The sequence below is a fragment of the Pristiophorus japonicus genome, chromosome 20, assembly GCF_044704955.1.
Source record: "Pristiophorus japonicus isolate sPriJap1 chromosome 20, sPriJap1.hap1, whole genome shotgun sequence".
NCBI lineage: Eukaryota > Metazoa > Chordata > Chondrichthyes > Pristiophoridae > Pristiophorus > Pristiophorus japonicus.
In genome coordinates this window covers 79,843,169-79,857,146 of record NC_091996.1, presented here as the reverse complement: position 1 = coordinate 79,857,146, position 13,978 = coordinate 79,843,169, and the positions used below count along the sequence as shown (strand labels likewise).

General features: G+C 43.7%; 1 non-coding gene across 1 annotated transcript; it reads left to right on the top strand.

Moving 5' to 3' along the window:
• The first annotated feature begins 1,909 nt into the window (after positions 1 to 1,909).
• trnap-cgg (transfer RNA proline (anticodon CGG)) lies at positions 1,910 to 1,997 on the top strand. Its single transcript is given in 2 exon segments — positions 1,910 to 1,945; positions 1,962 to 1,997. It is a non-coding gene; the product is annotated as a tRNA-Pro (tRNA).
• The last annotated feature ends 11,981 nt before the right edge of the window (positions 1,998 to 13,978 follow it).

Sequence of the window (13,978 nt, the reverse complement as noted above, 5' to 3'; positions counted from 1 at the left end):
TCCCTGGGTATGGGACCGCCAAACTGGCAAGGGAATCCATGAACATGGCATCCGTTGTGGAACGAGTAGCCAATGATACCTCAGAGGCCCTAGTTAAAATCAATGCAGAAATGGTAGCAATCTGCACAGTAGCCCTACAGAATAGACTGACCCTTGATTACATCCTGGCTGAAAAGGGAGGTACTTGCACCCGACTCGGAACTGAGTGTTGCACATATATCCCAGATAGCTCCGAAGAAATTACCCACTTAGCGGAGCATATCCAAAAGGAGGTAGAAAAACTTAAGCAACCCCCATCATTCACTTTGTGGAGTGGAGCCACTGAATGGCTAGGTTCAATAGGAACTTCATTGGTGGAAGGTTTAATTCTATTCATTGTAATTGTTTTACTTTTATATTGTTTGTTTATGTTGATTAAATGTTGTTGCGACCAGGTGGCTGTAGCTGCTGTCCCGCAGGTGAGACACCTTGCAGGTCCCAGCAGACCGTCTGTACGTGGCACAGGGGTATGTTGTGCTTAACGGAAGGTTGTTTACTGGTTGAACTTAGATATTGATTTGGATTAAATTGGAATAAGGTTAATTAACCTACTAAAATCAGACTTCCAGTGTGGCCACGATGGAACTCGGGTTGGTGTAAATTTGTGTGGAAGCTACTAGTCCGGACATGTGGCGAAACACATCAACAAATTTTCGAAGGAAACTCTATTAGCATGTATGAAATTATTTTGTAGAATGTTTAACCAGAGATACCTGATGTTTTATGATTCAGTTTGTGAAAGAATCAAAGTGGGGGATTGATAGAGAATTCAAACAGGCTGCATTTAGACAAGTGGAGAAAACACAGACTCCAATGACTATGTGCAGTTCAGCATGTTGCATTAAGTCATTCATCAACTTGACATTTTAGGACCTTGGGTAGCGAGCCAATTAAAAGGTTAAAAGACTATTAATTGAGCCAATAAGGTCAAAGAAGGTGAGTTCTTTTCTGTAAATTGATCCAGGTATAAGTACAGCCATTTTGACCATGTGGTCCCAGAAGAACAAAGACCTGGCTTAAAGCCAAGAACTTGTTACTGCTGTCTGCCAAAAATAAAGAAGTTAAAACGACAATCGGAGTTCATATTTCATTGGAAATTAAGAGATCTAACACTCCTTCCCACAGATGTTTAGGGGATCTCAAGCTTCTGTAATTTAGGTCCATTTTGAATTCCCTTTCCTATGAGTCCAAACACTGGGCGGGGGGGGGGTCTCCATGAATGCATCCCCTTTTACCCCCCGCAGGCTTCGTCTGCCCCTTTAAACTCATTTTAAAAGCCCAGAAAGGGATTCTTCTCCTCTGTAGGGGAAAGGTACCTGGAATCTTTGCGAGATATTGGTAAATTCTACAAGTGCGCCGGACTTAACCAGTCGACCACCAGGGAACAGCTTCCATACTTGTCAATATATTTAGATATATTTATAGATGAACCTGAATATCAACGGCGAGCTACCGAGACCTCATGGCGCAACGGTAGCACTTTGAGTGAGAGAAATTGTTCCACAGTGATGCCCATTTCATCTTTTGTTCCCTTTTAAACACTAGAAACTGAGCGAGCGGGAATAAATAGAGAAATAAAAGCACAGGGATATCGGCAAGAGCTAGAGAGAAGGGGAAAGATACTGTCCCCACCCAGAACTAATGCAGAAACCCCTCTGCTGCGCTCGGGGTGGCCACCCGCAGCCTGGATACACTAACGTCCCAACAGCTCATTGACTGTCGGAGTGGGACCGTGCGGCGCTTCAGAACACAGGTTGAAAAGTCAAAGTCACTGATTCCGTCTCAACTGCTCCTCCAACCAAGAATAGCAACATACACAAAATATGCTTTTATAATAGTTACACCTTATCGCCGTGCTAATCAAATAGTTGGCTCGTTGGTCTAGGGGTATGATTTTCGCTTCGGGGTTGATATTGTAAATTCGCGAGAGATTCCGGGTTCAAATCCCGGACGAGCCCATTCTTTTGCAAAGAAGGACTTGCATATCTGCAGCGCCTTTCAGGAACTCATGACGCCCCAAAGCGCTTTACAGCCGTTGAGTTATGTTTGAAGTGTTGTAGTGTGGGGAAAGATGTGCCCAAATCACCCCACACGAACCTCAACTCTTTGCGAAGGAGTTCGGTGCAAATAATCAGGTGCCTCAGGGACTTGGACTTTCTTTGAATGAGTTCTGCTTGTACCTCTATTCAAGCTTGAAACAGCAACTGGGCTTCCATCTCACGGGAGCAGCGTGTAGCGGTTAGCGAGTAGGTGACGAGGTTTGGGGTTGATGTGCGTCGCTTTCAATCTTTGAAATTTCACCAAGCAAAGAAACGGTGAATCCAACTGTCCCTGTAAGCATTTTGTTTGCATTTAATCACAGCAATATCCGCAGTCAGAAGCTGAAAAGGAATTAAAACCTACTACCGGCTTCGGGACAATCAGAATACTTCGTCACAGACAAGGCACCGGAAGGCTGGAAGGTAGATCACACCGGTTGTGGGAGAGCTGGTTGGCGGTGACATGGAAGTGTCTGCAGTGTGCGGGACCAGACTGCTTCCACGCATCCACAATGAATGTCCCACACTTTATTTGTGAAAAGTACAACTGAGAGTGGACAAGTTCCATCCCGGTCGGAGCAATCCAAAGCTTTAACTGACTGACACCCTGGTTTTGCATGTCTTGCAACATGTTCTTCCATCAGTCTCTGTGATGTAATGGGTTAGTGCATTCGGTTTTTATCCGAAAGGTTGGTGGTTTGAGCCCACCCAGGGGTGAAGCCTTTAACTGTTTTTCCCCGAGGATTCGGTGCCGCACAGATCCAGGTTGTCATTGTGCGTTTTGGCTGCACGAATATATTCTGCAAACATTGCCAGCTGTGCTGTTATCCAGTGAGTTCCCACTCCAATACTTTACTGAGCATTCAGCTCAAGTAAAACAATTACATTTTTGGATCATGTTCTGCCATCCAGCCGACTAGAAATAAATTAAGTTATTATGTTTAAAGAAAAGGACAATAATGACACCAAGCATTACGATGCAGCGATGCAGCAATGCAGCGTTCCCTGGTGGTCCAGTGATTAGGATTCGGCGCTCTCACCACCGCGGCACTGGGTCAATTTCCGGCCAGGGAAATTGCACTTCCATCAAAATTAAAACCTTATAAGAAAGAGTTATGTGCATCGCATGTGGAAAAAAAGATTCATTGATTTAAACATCATTCATTAATCCATTGTAGAACTTCAATCATTGATTTTGCCCTGAGTACGTGAGGAACTTTTATCCCGACCTCATTGTATTTTAGGAGCATGGTCCAGGACCGGTATCTCCACCTGTGAAAGTTGGAAACTGCTGGAAATAGACAACAGGACGGGTAGCCTTTGACAAACAATTAAACCCAGGTTACAGACTCTCTTCCTTCCCCTGCCCTTTGCGGGACACTTGTTTCCCTTTAATTTTACAGACTGACTGAGTTCACTAACCGCGAGGAGAGAGTAGGTGTCTCCGCGAACCCACTGTGCTAACATGGAAGATAACACGATGGGGATGTGGGGTGGTGGGTGGGGATCAGTGACATGTTTGTGTAAAGGGCAGCGGAGGAGAAGGATTCACAGCTGTCAGTGAGGGACAGAAGTTGTTTAAGGTGAGCCAACACATTCCCGATCAGCACAGAAGGCATTCACTGGTCAGCTGCCCTCTGCTGTACTTCTGGTCAGAGCGGTTTCCGCAGTGGAGCCCTTATCACGTTTGCTTTCTACGCGAAAGGATCCCGGGCAGGAAGATTATGTTTAAACTTGCTGTGGATGAACAGCCATGGGCGAGGTTATTCTCCTGTCAAAAGGGCGACAGTGGCTTCTCCCTTATTCTTTAATTGCTCCTTATTTCACTTCACGAAATTGGTCCAGAGTGTCGTCACTTCATCTTTTGTTCCGCTTTAAACACATAAAATAAGGCCGGGGAATAACTGCAGAAACCAAAGCACAGGGATACAGACAAGAGGAAGAGAGAAGGGGAAATACTGTCCCAACCCAGAACGAATGCAGAAACCCCTCTGCTGCGCTCGGAGTGGTCACCCACAGCCTGGATACACTAACGTCCCAACAGCTCATTGACTGTCGGAGTGGGACCGTGCGGCGCTTCAGAAGACAGGGTCGAAAAAGCAAAGTCACTGATTCGGTCCCATGTGTTTCTCTGCTTGACACCGGGAAACAGTGAGATGGGTTTTGGAGCATAGATCTGGTTATTGTGAAACAGCAAAGAAAATATTAAGTCCAGAATTAAACTCTATAACGTGTGTCCTGCTCGTTTAATGGTTAGGCGCTCACAGAGGGAGCTCGAGTTCGGAATGTGACTGAAGGATAGTCGAAACTTCAATAACTGAACTTTAATAATTGCAGGATGAAATGTTATTCCCGATCTGAATTTACACACTCTGTATTTTCGGAGATTTAAAATGTTCATTGCTCATCAGACAGGGAACCTGGGGCTACTTCTGTTCAATTTATTTTACAGCAAATATATTCTAAAATAAAGCACGCGCCGGGGACATTTCATGTGTGAGGCAAACGTGATTACCGCTACACTACGGAAACCTTTGCCTCACCCAGTGCCCTGGTTCATCATTTGCACCAAATTAACCCCAATGAGATAGGGATAAAAACATGCTCAGGGCATAATAAATGGTTGAAGTTTTACAAAAGAATTTCATAGATTATAATAATTTCATAGAACATAATAATGTTTAAATCAATCATTCTTTTTGTAATACATGATTTGCATATAGATTTGTGAAATAGATGAATTCTTGTTTTTGTAAGGTTTTGAATTAAAAGTGCAACTTCCCAGGTGGGAATCAAACCCAGGACAGAGCAGTGGGATCACCAAGCCCTTACCACTAGACCACCAGCAAATTATAAATTGTTTTATTGCTGCATCGTTATAGTTGGTGACATTATTGTCATTTTCAATCCACTTGATTCACACCAAAACAAATTGTAACCGTGATCATAAATTCACGCAACTTTGAGATCATATTCAAATGATTTGCTGAATCCACCCCTTGCACCATTGCAACACAGGTTCGATTCTTTGTCAGGGAGATAATATTTACAACACGATTATCAAACTAAAACCCGTATATAATTGATGACATGCAGCTAATGTGAAAAATAAGAATTCATTTAATCACCATCAATTGACTGATAACTTTCTTTTGCAGAATGAAAAAAATAATAATGTGGTTACTGAGGGACAGTGGTGGCTTCAATCATTTATTTTTTCTTTTCATGTGATGAACTTTTATCCCTATCTCATTTACACACTGTATTTTAGGAAAATGGTTTAAATTTTAAGTGCTTATGACTCCAGGAATCCGGTGCAACTTTTGTTGAAATTAACAGGACCGGCTACTGCACAGAAAAAATATTCTCGAACATAATGTTTTTAGATCATGCCCCGGCCGATCATTCTTCGGTGCAAAGTGGATGAACTGACCCTTCCCCACATTGAACCCCAGTAATCACAGTTAAGGGGAAATTTAATAGAGGTTTTCAGAATTATGGGGAAACTGTTTCCACGGGCAGGAGTGTCGGTAACCAGAGGACACAGACATAAGATAATTGGTAAAAGGAAAAATCCGGGGCGGTGGATGTAGGGAGAGGAGGTATATTTTTACTCAGCGAGGTGTTACGATCTGGAATGCACTGTTTGAAACGTTTTGTCCTCAAGTAAGAAGGCAGTGTTCAGGAATAAAGTGAAATGTTGAATCTTCTGCACTGACTCTCTTTAACAAACATTTACCGTTCCAAATGGCAGAAGTCACACGGAGATAAATATCCACTACAGAGTCTTTAAACTCCCGCTGGAGGTCCCGAGTTCAATTCCAGAACTGGGAAATGTTCGAGTTGCAACATGTTTTAAGTAAGTGCAGGGAAATGGGGGAGAGCAGGGTGGAAGGCAGGAGAGATCAAATGACAAAACGGAGATGGTGCATTTCTCTTCAACAAATATTCATTATTAGATGCAGGTAAAATATAATTCAAATTATCCAGCGTGTTCTGAATTGTTTCTCCTAATACCATCTGTGCAATAGCCAGAAATTAAATATCGTGTCACATGGTGCGATGGCATGTTCCAGTTATTTATATGTATCCATAGAATCAATTTCCAACAGTATCTTCAAACCCAATGACGACATTTATTTCCAATGCGTTTGCTGCAGGAACATGATCAGTCTATTTTTTTAATCGTTTTACTTGAACTGAATGCTCCCAAATGTATTGGAGTGGGAACTCACTGGATAACAGCGCAGCTGGCAATGTTTGCGGAATATATTCGCGCAGCCAAAATGCACATTGACAACCTGGAACTGTGGGGCACTGAATCCTCAGAGGGAAAATTAACAGTTAAAGGCTTTGTCCCAGGGTGGGCTCTAACCACCAACCTTTCGGTTAATAGCAGAACACACTAACCCATTGTGCCACAGAGACTGACGCAGGCACATGTTACAAGACATCTTTAACTAGGGTGTCAATGAATTAAAGCTTCAGATTGCTCTGACCAGGTTGGAACTTGTCCACTCTCAGTTTTACTTTTCCAAAATAAAGAGTGCTTCATTGTGGATGCCTGGAAGCAGTCTGGTCGCACAGTTGCCCCAAGCTAAGTGAGTGGGCAAAAATTTGGCAGATGGGGTATAATGTTGGAAAGTGTGAGGTCATGCACTTTGGCTGAAAAATCAAAGAGCAAGTTATTATTTAAATGGAGAAAGGTTGCAAAATGTTGCAATGCAGCGGGACCTGGGGGTACTTGTGCATGAAACACAAAAGAATAGTATGCAAATACAGCAAGTGATCAGGAAGACCAATGGAATCTTGGCCATTATTACAAAGGGAATGGAGTATAAAAGCAGGGAAGTCTTGCTACAATTATACAGGGTATTGGTGAGGCCACACCTGGAATACTGCATGCAGTTTTGGTTTTTATATTTATGAAAGGATATACTTGCTTTGGAGGCAGTTCGGAGAAGGTTCACTAGGTTGATTCCGGAGAGGAGCGGGTTGATGGGACTGGACAGTTTAAATGCAGGAAGAATGTTCCCAATGTTTGGAAAGTCCAGAACCAGGGGACATAGTCTAAGGATAAGGGGTAAGCCATTTAGGACAGAGATGAAGAGAAATTTCCTCATTCAGAGAGTTGTGAACCTGTGGAATTCCCTACTGCAGATAGTTGTTGATGCCAGTTCATTCGATATATTCAAGTGGGAGTTAGATATGGCCCTCACGGCTAAAGGGATCAAAGGGTTTGGAGAGAAAGCAGGAAAGGGGTACTGAGGTGAATGATCAGCCATGATCATATTGAATAGTGGTGCAAGTTCGAAGGGCCGAATGGCCTACACCTGCATCTATTTTCTATGTTTCTATGTTTCTATGTTGACTTATGAGGAAAGGTTGAGTTGGTTGGGCCTTTACTCATTGGAGTTCAGAAGAATGAGAGGTAATCTTATTGAAACGTATAAGATTATGAGGGGACTTGACAAGGTGGATGCAGAGAGGATGTTTCCACTGATGGGGGAGACTAGAACTAGAGGGCATGATCTTAGAATAAGGGGCCGCCCATCTAAAACAGAGCTGAGGAAAAATTTCTTCTCTCAGAGGGTTGTAAATCTGTGGAATTCGCTGACTCAGAGAGCTGTGGAAGCTGGGGCGTTGAATAAATTTAAGACAGAAATAGTTTCTTAAACGATAAGGGGATAAGGGGTTATGGGGAGCGGGCGGGGAAGTGGAGCTGAGTCCATGATCGGATCAGCCATGATCTTATTGAGGGCCGTATGGCCTACTCCTGCTCCTATTTCTTATGTTCTTATGTTGTATAATCTGGAAACACTATTCCACTGTTTATACAAACATTAAGAGAGTAAGAGGAGATAATAAATGATGTTTGTACAGGAGGAGTTTTTGGGGAAGGGAATGATTGTCGACAGGAAGTACTTGAGGCAGACACCACTGCAACTTCTGAGGCAAAAGTGAGCAATATTTGACTCAGATGAAGACACAAGACTATGGAGGGAGAGGGCAGAGCAGAGGGAGTAGTGTTCGATTACTCCAACAAACCGCTGGCAGATATGTGCTGGACAGAATGGCCTCCTACTGTGTTACAAACACCGATTATTCAATTGTTGATGGCTGTGTATTTCTTGCATTGTCCCCGCTGAGGAAGTGCAGTCTGAAGTGTGAAGAGGAAATAGTGCATTCGGTCTGCACGTTTTTCGGTTTTGGAAACAGCTCTTTGCTTTCAGGAATGTTCCGTTTGCAATTACCGAGCCTCACGGTGGATATTGACAGGGCAATATGAGCGGAAATATGAGCGGTTTGCGTCCAGACTGCGAGCTGTGCACTCCATAAGTAATCCCACTGAGGATCTGAAGATATAACCGCTCTCACACACACAATCTTGCGCTACAAGCAGTGCGTGATGTTCGGCTGAAATTATCGGGCTCCTGTTGAGTTCTGAGAGCATTTGGTCACATGACCATTTTATGCACTACGAACCGACGCAGTAACACCTGGAATGGTGATGGAACAGAGAGAAACCAACAAAGGTTCAAGGAGAGCAAAGGGAAAGGGAAAGGGTGGGATTGAACACCTCAATGAAAAAATGAAAGGGCAGGAAGACGTGAAGTTCAGATCGAGTAAAGAACAGCATTTGACAAAGTGGAATATAAGTACCAAGAGCAAAACTCATCCCCAGCTGAGGATTTGAAAGACATGCCTGTGTCAACGAGAGTTTCAGTAGTTTTCTCCTTTATCATTTGCACTTTTCATCAGTTGGTCTGTGACCAACGGTCCATGCTGCCCTGATGTGAACTGGCCACCCTATATTAAGTATAGAAACATAGAAACATGGAAAACAGGTGCAGGAGTAGGCCATTCGGCCCTTTGAGCCTGCACCATCATTCAATAAGATCATGGCTGATCATTCACCTCAGTACCCCTTTCCTGCTTTCTCTCCATACCCCTTGATCCTTTTAGCCGTAAGTGCCACATCTCACTCCCTCTTGAATACATCCAATGAACTGGCATCAACAACACTCTGCGGTCGGGAATTCCACAGGTTAACAATTCTCTGAGTGAAGAGGTTTCTCCTCATCTCAGTCCTAAATGACTTACCCATTATCCTTAGACTATGTTCCCTGGTACTGGACTGCCCCAACATCGGGAACATTCTTCCTGCATCTAACCTGTCAGAATTTTAAATGTTTCGATGAGATCCCCTCTCATCCTTCCAAACTCCAGTGAATACAGGCCCAGTCGATCCAGTCTCTTCTCATATGTCAGTCCTGCCATCCTGGAAATTAGTCTGGTGAACCTTCGCTGCACTCCCTCAATAGCAAGAACATCCTTCCTCAGATTAGGAGACCAAAACTTAACACAATACTCCAGGTGAGGCCTCACTAAGGCCCTGCACAACTGCAGTAAGACCACCCTGCTCCTATACTCAAATCCCCTAGCTATGAAGGCCAACACAGCATTTGACTTCATCTCCACCTGCTGTACCTGCATGCCAACTTTCAATGACTGATGTACCATGACACCCAGGTCTCGTTGCACCTCCCCTTTTCCTAATCTTCCACCATTCAGATAATATTCTGCCTTCGAGTTTTTGCCACCCAAGTGGATAACCTCACATTTATCCACATTCTCCTGCATCTGCCATGCGTTTGCCCACTCATCTAACCTGTCCAATTCACCCTGCAGCCTCTAAGCATCCTCCTCACAGCTCACATCGCCACCCAGTTGAGAGTGATCTGCAAACTTGGAGATATTACAGTCAATTCCTTCAGCTAAATCGTTAATGTATATTGTAAAGAGCTGGGGTCCCAGCACTGAGCCCTGCGGCACCCCACTAGTCACTGCCTACCATTCTGAAAAGGACCCCTTTATCCCGACTCTCTGCTTCCTGTCTGCCAACCAGTTCTCTATCCATATCAGTACATTACCCCCAATACCATGTGCTTTAATTTTGCACATCAATCTCTTGTGTGGGACCTTGCCAAAAGCCTTTTGAAAGTCCAAATACACCACATCCACTGGTTCTCCCTTGTCCACTCTACTCGTTACATCTTCAAAAAACATCCTCACTATTTCTGGGGCCACTTCCTTAAGTACTCTGGGATGCAGACTATCTGGCCCCGGGGATTTATCGGCCTTCAATCCCATCAATTTCCCTAACACAATTTCCCGCTTAATAAGGATTTCCTTCAGTTCTTCTTTCTCACTAGATCCTCGGTCCCCTAGTATTTCCGGAAGGTTATTTGTGTCTTCCTTCATGAAGACAGAACCAAAGTATTTGTTCAACTGGTCCGCCAATTCTTTTATCTCCATTATAAATTCACCTGAATCTGACTGCAAGGGACCTACATTTGTCTTCACTAATCTTTTTCTCTTCCCATATCTATAGAAGCTTTTGCAGTCAGTTTTTATGTACCCAGCAAGCTTCCTTTTATACTCTATTTTCCCCCTCCTAATTAAACCCTTTGTCCTCCTCTGCTGAATTCTAAATTTCTCCCAGTCCTCAGGTTTGCTGCTTTTTCTGGCGAATTTATATGCCTCTTCCTTGGATTTAACACTATCTTTAATTTCCTTTGTTTGCCACGGTTGAGCCACCTTCCCCGTTTTATTTTTACTCCAGACAGGGACGTATAATTGTTGAAGTTCATCCATGTGATCTTTAAATGTTTGCCCTTGCTGATTCACCATCAACCCTTTAAGTATCACTCACCTGTCTATTCTAGCCAATTCACATCTCATACCATCGAAGTTACCTTTCCTGAAGTTCAGGACCCTAGTCTCTGAATTAACTGTGACACTCTCCATCTTAATAAAGAATTCTATCATATTATGGTCACCCTTTCCCAAGGGGCCTCGCACATCAAGATTGCTAATTAGTCCTCTCTCATTACACATCACCCAGTCTAGGATGGCCATCACTCTAGTTGGTTCCTCAAGACATTGGTCGAGAAGACCATCCCTAATACACTCCAGGAAATCCTCCTCCATCTCATTGCTACCAGTTTGGCTAGCACAATCAATATGTAGATTAAAGTCGCGCATGATAACTGCAGTACCTTTATTGGATGGCCATACTGCCCCTCGAACCTGCTCCACCATTGAATAGGATCATGGCTGATCCGATCATGGACTCAATTATACTTCCCTGCACACTCCCCATAACCCATTATTTCCTTATCGTTTAAGAAACTATCTATTTCTGGCTTAAATTTATTCAATGTCCCAGCTTCCACAGCTCTCTGAGGCAGCGAATTCCAAGATTTACAACCAACTGAGAGAAGAAATTTCTCATCATCTCAGTTTTAAATGGGGGGCCCCTTATTCTAAGATTATGCCCCCTAGTTCTAGTCTCCCACATCAGTGGAAACATCCTTTCTGCATTCACCTTGTCAAGCCCCAACATGATCTTATACGTTTCGATAAGATCACCTCTCATTTTTCTGAATTGCAATGAGTAGAGGCCCAATCTACTCAACCTTTCCTCATAAGTCAACCCCCTCATTGCCGTAATCAACCTAGTGAACATTAACTGAACTGCCTACAAAGCAGGTATATCCTTTTGCAAATATGGAAACCAAAACTGCACGCAGTATTCCAGGTGTGGCCTCACCAATACCCTGTATAACTGTAGCAAGATTTCCCTGCTTTTATACTCCATCCCCTTTGCAATAAAGGCCAAGATTCCATTGGTCTTCCTGATCACTTGCTGTACCTGCATGCTAACCTTTTGTGTTTCATGCACAAGTACCCCCAGGTCCTGCCGTACTGCAGCACTTTGCAATCTTTCTCCATTTAAATAATAACTTGCTCTTTGATTTTTTTCTGCCAAAGTACATGACTTCACACTTTCCAACATTATACTCCATCTGCCAAATGTTTGCCCACTCACTTAGCCTGTCTATGTCCTTGTGCAGATTTTTTGCTAGCTCACACGTTGCTTTTCCTCCCATCTTTGTATCGTCAGTCAATGTGGCTATGTTACACTCGGTCCCTTCTTCCAAGTCGTTAATATAGATTGTAAATAGTTGGGGTCCCAGCACTGATCCCTGGGGCACCCCACGAGTTACTGAGATGAGAAAACATTTCTTCACTCAGAGGGTTGTGAATCTTTGCGATTATATTCCACAAATGGCAGTGGCAGCTCAGTCGTTGTGCATATTCAATACAGAGATCAACAGATTTTTGGATCTTAAGGGAATCGTGGGATATGGGGATAGTGTGGGAAAGTGGAGTTGAGGTAGAAGATCAGCCATGTTCTCATTGTACGACGGAGCAAGCTCGAAGGGATGAATGGCCGACTCCTGCTCTTATTTCTCGCGTTCTTATGCACTTATTCGGTATTTTGCCTCATAAGCAGTGAAGCTGTAACCCAGAGAATATACGGAACGCGTGCTCAATAGCAGATCCAACTTGACGTGTGGTGGGTCAGCTTTACTTCACTTTTCTAGTCACAAGAACATAAGAAATAGGAGCAGGAGGCAGCCATTCAGCCCCTCGAACCTGCTCCACCATTCAATAAGATCATGGCTGATCTGATCATGGACTCAGCTCCACTTCCGTGTCCTTCCCTCCCTTATTACTCAAAACTCTGTCAATCTCCGCCTTAAATATATTCAATGACCCAGCTTCCACAGCTCTCTGGGGCAGAGAATTCCACAGATTTACAACCCTCTGAGAGAAAAAATTTCTCCTCATCTTAGTTTTAAATGGGCAGCCCCTTATTCTATCTATGTCACCTAGTTTTAGTTTCCCCTATTAGTGGAAACATCCTCTCTGCATCCACCTTGTCGAGCCCCCTCATTATCTTATCTGTTTCAATAAGGTCACCTCTCATTCTTCTGAATGGTAACATGTTGAGTCATTAATTTTCTTCTTTAGCAACACGTTATGTTTTAATTCAGTACAGGAGCTTCATACACAAGTCATACCAGCTCTCCCATTCACAGTGTTCGCCAAAGAAACTCCAATTTTACAGAACCTACACAGAACCAAAGAGTAGTCCACAGGACAGCCATTTGTGTCTGTGTTACTGGGGCAGGGATAGAGAGAAAAATTGTGTTACTGGGGCAGGGATAGAGAGGACAATGCTGATTTCAACCCTGGGAGGGAAACCAGCGCACAAGCTGATCTCCAGTCCTTTGTGCTGAGATTATTATTTACAGGAAGGTGATCTGAAATCTTTGCAATCTGTGAGTGATGGACAAAGGGCAAAGATGCACGTCCTAAATGTGTGTATTGAAGAATGCATTGTGGGGTTGTAGACATCACAACAGACACATGGAGGGTTAGTTATCTTATCCGACGTCCTTTGCTCCACATGGCCGATATTCATCTCGAGAAGAACAGAATATTTCCCCAGTACATTTTCCTGTTAAGGTTTGAGTGGTAAAACACACCGTTAAATGACAACAACTCTGGGTTGTCACTATCAGGGAGGAAGATCGCTGATTGCTGCTGAAGCTTTGCCATGTGTATGATCAAAGGTTGGGGAATGTTGCCTGTTCCAGAATTAGAAGATCGCTGCTAGCTGCAGTTAAAGGGAGTTTATGGTTATATGGAGAAGGGAGTTCTGGTCATCCAATGAGATGAGTCTTTGTATTATCAGCGGTGCATGTTCATTATTGCATGAATTACAATGTCAATTCTCCACCCCACAGAGATATCTTCATTTCAGTGAAGCAATGTCCTGAAATTGCGGTCGGAGGCGAACCTCTGGAGTACACCTCAGACACACAAAATATTCCCAAGCAGACCTCCAGGTTCCCAGGCCGCACAGAGTTCTGGTCTGGGGCCTACAGCTGTCGCCTATGTAAAGACCCACTGATCCCAGGGATGCAGACAGTTTGGGAGCGTCTCTGAGATCACGTGGGAATGGTCCTCCTATCAAAATGGAG